A 12,367-nucleotide genomic window follows, 5' to 3' on the forward strand; every position below is an offset into this window, starting at 1 on the left:
ATCTTGAGGATAATTGAAGCAAACGGGATAAAGCTGGCCACAGTTTTAAGAGGCAAAGCTTGATTACTTACTAAAAAAGATTTTAGTTTCCGTAAAAACCCTTTTACTTTGTCATTAGTGTCTATTATGAAAAGACTGATAACAAAATGATGCAAAAACTACTTACACTGTGTAACATGAAAAAAGTAACCATAATGGCACTTTTTTGTTGTTTCCCTGCTTCCACAATAGGGAGGATGTTTTTCCAGATTTACATTTGACAGAGTTTCTCAATTTTAAATAGGGACTGGTTACACGATTGCCTAACCTAGGGGTGGGCAATCCTGGTCCCCAAGGGCTACTATCCGGCATGTTTTACTTGTTTCCCTGCACCAACACACCTGATTTGAATCAATGGGTGATTAACAGGCTTCTGCAGAACATGAAGGGGTAATTTAACCACTGAATCGGGTGTGTTGGAGCAGAGAAACAAGGAAAACATGCAGGATAGTAGCTCTCGAGGGCCAGGTTGGCTACTCCCGGTCTAACCTGTAGCTCAAGTTTTTACTTTTGCATATTTAAAAGTAGTTTCTGTAATTCTAGAGCTGTGATTTTTCTTTTTTTTGTAAATTGCCATTTGTTTAATGTGTTTGCTATTTTATGGAAATGTGTATGTATTACAATTTGACACTGTATGCAAAATCAAATCAAAGGGGGGAGAGTTAAATCAGACACTTAGAGGCGGCTGCCAAAGTGGGTACAAAGGGAGTCGAACTGTAATATGTGGGTGAAAGTGGGTAACAAAACAATGTGCATGGGCTAAAATACAGTTTTGAAACCTGTTCCCCCAAAATAGGCTGTGGTTCTCACGTTGGCCATTGAAAATGCAACCGCACGGCTTACTGGTCACAAATTCAATAAAGGTACAACTGAAAATTTGTCTGTTTTCTTGCAGTTTTGAGTTCCCAGATTGTCTCTAACAGTCACAGCCTAGTGAGATTCTGGCTTTGAGGACAGCATACTAAACTGATTTGTATTTTACTCGCTTCTAAATGTTCTTTCAATTAAATGCACTCTTGTATATATCACTTAATACTTGATGAACAATGTCTGACCATGAGTTATTGAGGTTCATTCAGATACAAATATTTTCCAATGTTATGAGTTTAACTCTTTATACTTCAAAGTTGAGCTGTACAACCGTAGCTCTTGTAGGAACACTTTGTGACAGGTTTGAGTTTGAAAACTCATAGGAAATGAATGCAGAATCTTTTTATATCCACTGAATCCATCAGTGTTTGTTATCAGGACTACTGCAGGAACATGAGGAATCCAAGATAAGTGTAAATCTACAGTCCCATTAGGACCTGCAGCCTGCCCTTTTCGCATCACTCCTTAGATCTGCTGTTTCGGAGCGTCAGGACACACCGATCCTATCAGGCCCCTCTGCTGTCTCTCTTACCCCATCCACTTTGTCATCCATCAAAACATCACCTGGTTCCTGCTGTTGTGTCTCTGATCAAGTTACCAGTCGAGGTCAGACCCTGGATATGAGGGCATTTCTAACCTTTATTCTTTAATAGGATATATTCTGAATACACTCACATTTTAGCCTCACAGATGTGTTAGATTTCAAGAAAAGCTGGAACAACTCTGATGTGCAGACCAGAATCATTACGGTACTGATCTGTGTGTGGTACTTGGGGGTTTGATTGTTTAATTTTACAAACACTTAAATCCTTAAAGTGCTGCAGATTAAGTTGCCAGCATTCCCAGACTCTGTAACTTACGCTAATACATGGGCATATCCTGACACTGATAATGCATCTTAGATGGGGGTGATATATGAGGAAGAAAGTGGTAGAGGGAGAGACTAAATCCAGCTATGATCGGCAGACACAACAGCTTATCTTTTAATCCAAAATGAAATAAGCAAGAAAGTTTGTGTGATTTAAATTTTTTTTTTTTTATCTGTTCAACACAAAAACATGAGCTTGTACAGAGCCCTTGTAGTGCAATGCACTACATAAATACAGGGAAAACATGACCATCCCAGGGACACACTGAGATAAAATAAGTGACTATGAAGTTTTAGTGACCAATGGCTTGGATTAGATGCAACTTTTTTGGTTTTATTAAAGATAAAAGCCCTTATGCTGGTGTAGATTCTCAGTCATCCAGGCCATGGTAAATTCAAAAAAAGTTAAAAAACAAAAACAACTGGACTTCTATTCTGTAGCTGAAGACGTTTCGCTTCTCATCCGAGAAAGCTCCTCGGATGAGAAGCGAAACGTCTTCAGCTACAGAATAGAAGTCCAGTTGTTTTTGTTTTTTTATTTTTTTTTTGAGGATAAAAGCCCTTGTTATGTGGAGTATATACAGTATTTTATCCTTTGACTGAGGAATAAAACACAATCTTGATGTCCAGCCTCAAATGGACATTTCTAAAGTCAAAATATTTTTGGTCCTCATTGTTTTTAGTCTAATATTTTAGACACACATTTTGCAGTGAGGTTTGCAATTTCTGAGTGGATTCTCTGCTAAATGTTCCTCAAATGATGTTACAGTTTCCTTATCATAATCAAATGTATTACATTTGATTTCTAATCCTATAGTTGTTTGGCAGCCCAATGAATTTAAGAATGCATCATTGGATGGTATGAGGTTTCTTTTGCAAGCCTTGCATTCTTCGTCCTTGATATTTTTAAGCCTTAGTAGACTAACTGCTTGTGTAAAACTCATACTGATAAGTCAAAATAGATAATTATCTTGTAGGAAATCCAAGTTTACCCTCAAGTGTCAAGTAATTTGAAAGTTTGTGTCATGAAGTGGTGTGAGCGTGGCGAACCCAATCCGCAGACTCATAGTTAATAAAAAAAGGTTTATTTTTAAACTAACAAAACTGAAAACAAAAGCTGTCGTGGCAGCAAAACTAACTATAACAAAAATCCCTATATGATACGGCAAGACGAGGCAAGGAAGAACCGTGGACAAAAAACAACAACCAACATCTAACAAACAACAATGAATCGGCAGGGAGGTGGAGAGGAAGACCAAGTTTTAAAGCAGAGGGTGATGAGGAGAAGAGGGAACAGGTGTGTGATTAGGAGTGAAGACAGCTGGAGATGGGTGTGACAGGAAACCAGAAAACTACTGAGCAGAGGACAGGTGAATGATGACAACAAACATGAACAGGAAAAACTAAACTGAAACAATAACTCAAACCGAAACAAGACAATAATCAAAACAACAAACTGAAAATACCAAACTATGACAGTTTGAGGTTTTTTTTTTAAACAGCTAGTAGCTAATAAAGTTTGCTTAATGCTTTTTTTAAACACATGTTAATTAGGAAGTGTGTTCTATTTCTTAATGGCCTTAAACAAAAATGCAGATTGATCAACATTAACTTTTTTTCCTACACTCTCCTGAAACAGTCGACCAGGAAAATCTCATCATCTGTTTTGAACAAAGCAATGCCAATGTTTTCAGTGATGGGAGGCATGCCATATTTAATTGAAATGCAGAGTGAAATTTAAATGAACACTCAGTATGTTGACTACAAACACCCTACACAATGAGGGTGAATAGGAATAAAACTGCATTATACAATAAACTGATAAATGAAAAAGTTCTTGGTTTGCTGACAGTCTGTAAGGGAAAAGGAGCTATTAATAAAAGTCTTTCCTTGGAGGTGAAGTTCATAGGTTTTCAGTCAAAGAAGTAATTTATCTTACTGTAGAGTTTTTTTTTTTTCTGTAGCCAGGAGAGGAACAGCAGGCTCCAGCACTATCTTAGCTGTTCCTAACACTGCGCTCTTCTGGACAGAGATCTCTGAGGTTGTTCCTGGGATCTGATGGAGCCACTCTTCCAGTTTGGGGGTCACAGGACTGAGTGCTCCGATGACCACTGGTACCACTGAGGCCTTGACTTTCCACAACTTCTTTATTTCCTTATTCAGGCCTCAATCTGTACATTGTTCATTTTTTATGACAATTTACAGAAACATTTTGAAAAATCCTTTGTTGTACCTGCTTCTAAAACACATTGGGACGGTCTTCTCAACATTCATTGTGAGACATAAAGACTTAAGCAAAACTGAAAATTTGACCTTGACATGTGAGCTACTTGGTCAGCATTTTTTCCCATCATGTATGACTGTATCGTCTGCATACATTGAAATTTAAAAGATTATCACACACCCTAAGACAATAATTAATATAATGACTTGATGCTTGATAATAGTGGTCTTGAAGAATTTAGTGAAGACATCATACTACTGATTCAAGCACACTGAGTACAATCTAACTAATATATATTTAACCACTGTAATGCACTATTTGATAAATAGATGGGCTGCACACTGAAATATATAACACTGTTACCCTACAGCAAGAAGGTCACAGGTTTAATTCTAGCCTCAGGCTGTTCATGCCCAATGACCACTGGTGATAAGGACATGTTTCCCACAACCCTGCACAGGAACAAGCAAGTAAAGAAAATGGATGATTATTTAATAAATTGTAGTTAAGTTCAGAAGCTTTGTAAGTGGTGAGTGATGATGTCAAAAGATCAAAAACAATCCTTTCACTCCTCCTTTGAACAAACTATCTCTGTTTTTTATCTAAGGTAACAACATGCAGTTTCAGTGGAGCTATTTGCTCTAAATCTAAACTGCGGTGGATAAAGGCTTTCTCTCATTATCTCATCACCTGAGTGGTAGAATATGTGTGCCTCTAAGAATTGTTTCAGTTTCTGGGATTTCTACTCAGCATTTCCTTGTATTAAATGTTTAAAATCAGCATGCCAGGACTTCCTGTCTCCCTTATTATTTCTGCCGTGACAGACACAAGTACAACGACTGTAACCTCTATGAGTTTACAGTCTACCTTCCTACATAAAGCTGATGTGTTTCTGTTATAGCCTGCATATTTTAATTGAGTGGAAATGCTGTTTTTTGCTTTCAACAGAAAAAAGTGACAAGTGGATTTCATCTCTGCAGTGCCACTAACTTTGCTTTATGCAGCGATGTCAGGCACTTTAAGTTATATTAACAAGCAACAATTGTTTTTTTTGTGTTACCATAGAAACACTTGAAAACCCTGCCATCACTGTGAGAACAAAGAGTAATGAGAATATATGGGTCGTACATATTTTCTAATGATGAAGCCTGACAATACTCATGCCAGGTTAAAATGCAGCAAGTGACTTGTGTGGTGAAAGCAAAGCTTACAGTAAAAGAATCGTGAGAAATGAGAAATGTCATGGAAATTTAATCTAAAAACTTTAATCTTCTTTCCAAAAATCAGATTGCCTGTCACAAATGTAATAAGTCATGCCACCATGCCACATAAAATGTTCAACCCTGGATAAGAAGTATCTTTGCTGTTTATTCATGTAGTGTCTTTTAATGTTGCAGAATATGCTGTTCATTTTTTGCAGTATGTATCTATTATTTTGACCTGTCATATTCTGCTTCTCACTCAGTTTTAGTTGGAACTTGCTCTGTCCTTTAAAGACATGAAATAATAGGTACTTTAAATAGATGCATAATCATTGTTTTTTTTTCACTGTTCTCCTTTTTATTGCCTTCTGCCATGAAAGGTAGGTGATCATGTATTCGCTTGTGTCTGTTTGTCTATCTATCCATCCATTCCTTTTTTTTTATACCTATTTTACAGTAAAAAAAATGTCACTGTTCAATAGTCACTGTGTGAGATACAGGGCACACCCTGGACAGGTCAGAAGTTCATCACATGGTATCATAAATACAAACAAGACATACAACCATTCACTTTCTTATTCACACCCAGTGACAATTTAGAGTTGTCAAATAACCTGCATGCATGTTTTTGGTCTGTGGGAGGAAACATGGAGAAAATCCACAATTGCACATGGAGAACCTGCAAACTCCACACAGAAAGGCCTCAGACAGGTTGTGAACCTGTGATCTTCTTGTTGTAGGTTCACAACCCGGCTGAGGGTGCAGCGGACAAGAGATTAGTTTTAGAGAATGCTCCAGAGAGTGATATACTTTCTCAGTTTGGATGAAATCTTGCTGTTTGATTATTTGTCCTTTTTTCAGGTCCAGAGTGAAATCCAGACCAGGGGACTAAGGAGAGCAGAACAAGGAGAAAGTAGACTCTGGTGGAGAGTGAGCAGTCAGGTGAGTATCCACTTAGGTACTGATTGAGATGGGTTTGGAAATGAAAGCGAAATTAGATGAGTCTCAGAGGCACAGAGGAGACCCAGGAAGCCCAAGGCAACAAGGAGTGACATCCATCAAACATTAACAAGGAACTATGAGAGAATAAATACAAAGGTTCAGAAAACACTAAAGCCAGAATCACATAAGAAGGTTTTAATGCTAGAAAATAGGTAGCCAACACTCACTGTAGTGACTGCAACAATCTGGGTCTGGAGAAATGTTGCAGCCCATCTTTACCCTTTCGTGGCCTTTGGGTCAAATTTACCTGAAGTTACGGGGGCTTCTCTACCTTGTCTCTCTCCATTTTGAGGGTTAAGAAGCAGAAGACCACTAATAAGTAATGAGCTGCTGAGTGAATGCTCCACCAGTAGGTGGTGGAGCTCAGGAATAAATAGTCAGACTACGTCTCCATCTGAGAAATTGAGAATAGATAGGGGTTGAAGGGGACAAAAGGAAAGAAATTGATTTGTGACAGGTCTGTTTACTTTACTATATTGTTTAATGTGCTTGTGTACATAGAATATTGCCTGATGTACATGGATGATACTTGGGTCAAAATGAAAACACAGAAATAGGAAACCTTCATAAAAGAGTAATGTCATGGTCAACATCAGGTTAACTTGGCATCTGAAGAACTAGTCCAGCCATCCTGGACTGTCTGGTGCACACTGGATCAGACAAAAGCTTTAGAAATGAAGTATACAGAGAACCCACGCACACAGATCAATATTTACTCTTTGATTCTCACCACCCACTGAAGCAGAAACCTGGGATTGTTAGAGACTGACATCATTGGACAACTAAACCAGCACACAGGGACAGTGGGGACAACAAAGCACAAACTTCATTAGAAAGTCACTTAAAACATGTGATTACTCAAACAGATCCATTATTAAAGGTGCAGAAAGACAAGGAACAGACGGAGTAAAGGAGCAATCGAAGCAACATCAATGTTGCTCCTAGGAGTCTTAAAAAAAGTTGTATTTTCAACTTACACTGATCTGCTGAGTAGCATGCTGACAAGAGGCTTCCACTCCTTGAGGCAAAGCACCCTGATCGAAGCGGAACAATACAAATTACTGTATGCAGGTTAAGGCAATGCACAATGTATAGATCTGTACAGCAGTTAAAAATAAATCAGAAGTGCAATTCACATTAAAACTTTTTGGGTCTGTGGAATAAGTGACTCTCATTAAAAGAAAAAAAACACTGGGGAACACCTTAGAGACCCAGGCTTAAATGCAGAGTAAAATCATTGCTTCATTACTTTGCTTTGCCTTAAAAAAAAAGAATCACCCCTGCTTCCTGAGAGTGCCCATAAAAAGGTAATGCTTGTGATTCCATTACAGTCAGTTAAAATAAAAATGCATCTTGGATAACAAGTGAAATTAAAATGGTGTACCATTTATATAATATGGAATCTTCAATTAGCGGACCAAATGTTGGCAAATAACTGTGAGCGCATGGCTGGTTCAGGGGGTCATTTACTAACAATGCACATACAGTATAAATGCAATTGCAACCCATTTATCTCAGTAATGATAAACACAACCTCCTGAAAGTGGTGCAAATTAACATGCGGGTGCAACAAAGTTAGCCCTGAATAAATTCAGGTAGTAAGTTAATAATTTGACATCCAGTGCTTCTTGCTCAACAAACATAACAGGCTATTAGAGTGAAGCCATGCTGAACACATTTGAACAAGAAAGCTTGACTGTTTTATTTAAAATCCTTTTTTACCTTTTTTGATTTTCAGCTGTTGCTCAACTAAAAATCAGTCATTTAAACCTAAGCACAGTTTTGTTTAACAAGGTGTTACATGCTTGTTAGTTTGAAATCAAATTTTAAGGCAAAAAAAAAAAAGTCAACTAGGGAGAGCTAACTCTGTTTTAAATGGCGATGCAGCTTCTCAAACACAGTGGTGTGCTCATGTTTTTATCCTCCTGACAGCTGCATTCAAAAAGACTAATTAAACCTGCAGAAGTTAAATAGTCTTTGTTGGCCAAGCTATAACTTGTGGGAAGGTTATTTTAGCTGCTTTTTGAACATTATCTAATTAGGGAGGATGGTGTGTAAAAATGAACTGAGGTTATTTGAGAAATGCTGCATTAAACATGGATATCCAGATGTGAAATCGACCTTCATTGTTATCAGCACCGTGCTGTGAGCTGATATCAGATCAGAGCTTTGAGACAGTCATCAGAAGTTTTTAGTTCCATGCTGTACCTAAATCAATCTACAACTGATTTGAGGAGTAATACTGATTCAACAGAGGCACCACAGCTAATTGACTTTAGCAAACACAAAAATGGCTAAAGATAAGCTGTGATTTTTACAGATATTGAGCTGAAATTTGTTGCAGTAGCTGCTGGGAGCCATCAATACTTTGAGTGTAACCAGATTACATGAGACCTTGGTTTAAAATTTTGCCGTTCGAGGCTGCGGTTAGTCCCCATTCTTTCAAGGAACGTAACTTCGATTCAAGTAACTTTTGTTTCAGTGTGTTTGTAATAGCATGTCAAACTGTTTTTACATGATTTTGTGTTTTTAGGTTAGTTAAGAAATTTCAGAACTGGAATAACTACAATATGTTGTAACCTCAGCCATCCTGGTGTTCTCTGGGTTTGTATAAAACTACTGGCTTATAAACTGAAGTTATGTACAAGATATAAAAATTCAGTGTGTTAATGCCATGATCCATTGCTAGTTTCTGAAGATTAAAAGTAATCTGTGTAAACTTGTAGCTTGCTAAATTCCAACTGTTAAAATCATTGTAATCAATAAGGCAAAGTCTATTAAAATTAAAACCATAATCTGTATTTTAATTAAAGGGACATTTTGAAGCTGGGCTCTGTGATTATGAACACTTAATAAATAAATAGCAATTTATGCAAAAAACTATTTCATTAACCTTTTACACCACCAACTGCTTTGCACAGGTCATTTGTAAGAGCGAATAATGGCAGCAAGAGTGTGCTGTACCACTTCAGGGATAATTTTATGAAGTAATATTAAAAACATTGTAATCTAAAACTGACATCAGTGTAATAATTTATAAAACGTTTGCACAAACTGTTTTAAATATTGAGTCATTTTAGAATTAATGTTATTTCACTTGGACCATATTGACAAGCGAGTAATGGTTAGTCTGCATTAGACAGTTTATTTTGGCAGAAATATTATGAAAGTCCCACTAGATGTGCCCTAGAAGTGCTACAGCTGGTAGCTTCTGCTATTTGCACTTGCAAACGTCTTCAGAGTTGTGTGTTCTGTGTAAACTGAGTAGTATGGAATTAACAGCAGTGTCGGGGTCTTTAAAATACTGTTTGCATAAATCTAAATTTGTTTTAAAGCAGCAGTACTCCACTTTGTTCTTGGCCTCTTTTCAGACTAGCCGTTAGCTCATCAATCTGGTCAGGTTTAAACAGTTTCTCCAAATTCAGGCTGTTCAAAGAGCTCTGTACAGCATGTTAGATTCATTCATTGTTCTTTATACAGAACCCAACTTTAGAATATCTGAACTATTGCTTTAACTAAAGTCCATATCTGCAAATATGCTTTCTTTCTTAAAAGGCAATAACTACGTAATTGTTATAATGCTCGAAGCTGAAAATAGAGAATGTCGCAGGCTTTCTTTTGTTCAGTACAATGACTAATTTCCATCTAACCACTGAGGAAGTCTTTCTACGCAAATCTCCACAAAAACAAAGATTACATGTTGTGCATTAAGAGGACGTATTAGATCACATACTTGAATTACCTCCTATTAAGGTCCTTTTTCTTTTTCTCCTCAAGATCACAATCTAATGCATTCTCACAGTGTGTTCCTGTTTTCCTTGTCTTTTTTTAAATATATATAAATGCATAATGGAACCAATTTACATGTAACTGCCTCCTCTTCCTCATCCATTGCCAGGTAATGACAGTGCTGTGCATAAAAAGATAAACCAGCAGGAAACACAGGCCAATATGATGGAGCATTGTGAAACAGCTTATAGGAAGAACACCTCTCTCTGGAAAGTCTTCTATGACCCTTTCATCATCTACAGAAGTGTAGAGATGGAACTTGTATAATTTTAGGTAGGCGTTTTTATGTATAAATAAAAGAAGATGTCAAATCCAGCTTTGTTTTATTTATGTTGGAAGCAGGGAGTAATTTTTAACCCGTAAAACAACATTTTCTGAAAATCTTTTCAGTTTATGGCATACAAGCTAAATATGATGTAATCTACATTTGGTCAGTGTGCTCTTTTTTATGCAATAATTATTTTTAAAAAAAGTCCCATCAGTTTAGTCAGTCGATGTGCACAGATATACTGACATTGTTCTGTTTGAGAGCAGTAGATCATCGTTTAGGTTCAGTAACATTGAAAAACTGGGCAAATCCCTTTTTCCAGGTTCACTAACTTCTAAACAAGCCATCAAACCGGTAAAATTGCCAACCTCACCTTCTCCCGGCTGCAGAAAAATAGACAACACACTACAAACTAATTTTAACCCAAACACGTCAAAGTTCAAACTGAACAAATGTTTGGGAACAATTAAAAATGATGCAAAACGGCATATTTCTAAAATTGTCTATGGGAATCATATTTGTAAAAAGATATCAATGATTCACAACTGTCAGATGTAGTTTAGGTGAAAACATACAATTCTACTGATGGTATTAAACATTACAGCCTGAGGCTGCAATTTGTAGAAGATCCCTAAAGCCTCGTCTGACTTTCGATGTTGTGTTTCTGTCTGTTTTCCTGTTTACACTGAAACCAAAATTAAACACAACACCTGCTGCACAAAGACTTCACTATTTTTGTGAATCCGTGCTTACTGTCTCCTAAACTGAGGAAAGGGATTCTTGCAACCGAAAGTTTTATTTCTACCCACGACTCCTGCGGGGCTCTTTACTGCACGGTGCAATTGGGAAACGGCCTAAAAGTGCATATTAAGTCATTTGTGATGTCTTTTTCCCCCCTCCCAAAATGGTTGTTTAATTGGCTATAAAAGATGACAATTTTAGCATAAAAATTCTTAAGAAAATCAATTTCACTTTAACTAAAGCGCCAGACGGGTTCCGCAGGTGGCAATAAGCTCGAATGCCTGTGAGAAATTATATTTATACGTCACTAATTTTTTTAAAATAGGTTTCTGATTTGCAGATTATAAAGCCATAAAGCTTCAGCTGCTTTCCTGCTCTCTATATTCTCCTGCTAACTCAAACTTATACCTGGTCCCTTAACTGGTTTGCACTGGAATTAACAAAACACTCCTCAAATTGATGCGAGCACAAAGACGGCACACACAGACTTGTTTGCTTCAAGTATATTAGTGGCTTAAGGCTGTAATGCACATCCACACCCTAAATCATTTTAATACTGCACACTTGTCACTGATGAGTGCAAATTGCTTTGTGCTTTGTGTCATCGGGGATGAATTACAGCAGCACAGGTTACTGACATCAGCTGCCTCGGGCAAAGTGTGTGTGTGTGTGAGCAGAGAATTAAGTGTGTGTTTGCGCTACAGTTACCATTACCACGTCTAATCATAAAGATACCATTAAAATTAGGCTAAAAACCTCCTCCCATCATGTTCCTAGACATTTGTCTTATCCTCTCCACCCACATGTTTGCTCACCACCTCCCCCCTATTCTCTGGCTCCAAACTGTCCTAAATTAGCTCTGACCTTCTCTAATGAAAAGTGGAAGCAATGCTGCGGTTTATTCCAGCGGCAGGGCTGAGCCTCTGAAATAGCATGCTGTTATTTACCAGCCCCCGAGTGGCAATTATGAGTCGCGTCCAACGCAGCTTTCCACTCCACTTTCTCGCTAGCAGGTGGTCTTTTTAGATACAATAGATCCGGATGACAATGAGGTAAACAGCTGCTATTCATCTCATCGCTCTCTGATATGAACGGCACCACAATGGGTACAAAATGATAGCGAACATCTGGAGGGAAATAAACAACCAAACTGATAAAAGTTTACAAGAAATATATATATATATAAAAAAAAAAAAAATCCCTTCTCACCCTCCGCGGGTGGTCTTGTTTCATCCTCTGAGCTCGGGTCCTCTACCAGAGGCCTGGGAGCTTGAGGGTTCTGCGCAGTATCTTGGCTGTGCCTAGAACTGCACATTTCTGGACTGAGATGTCTGATGTTGTTCCTGGGATCTGTTGTAGCCACT

Source organism: Kryptolebias marmoratus, linkage group LG19 (assembly GCF_001649575.2).
Source record: "Kryptolebias marmoratus isolate JLee-2015 linkage group LG19, ASM164957v2, whole genome shotgun sequence".
In the NCBI taxonomy this organism is placed as follows: Eukaryota; Metazoa; Chordata; class Actinopteri; order Cyprinodontiformes; family Rivulidae; genus Kryptolebias; species Kryptolebias marmoratus.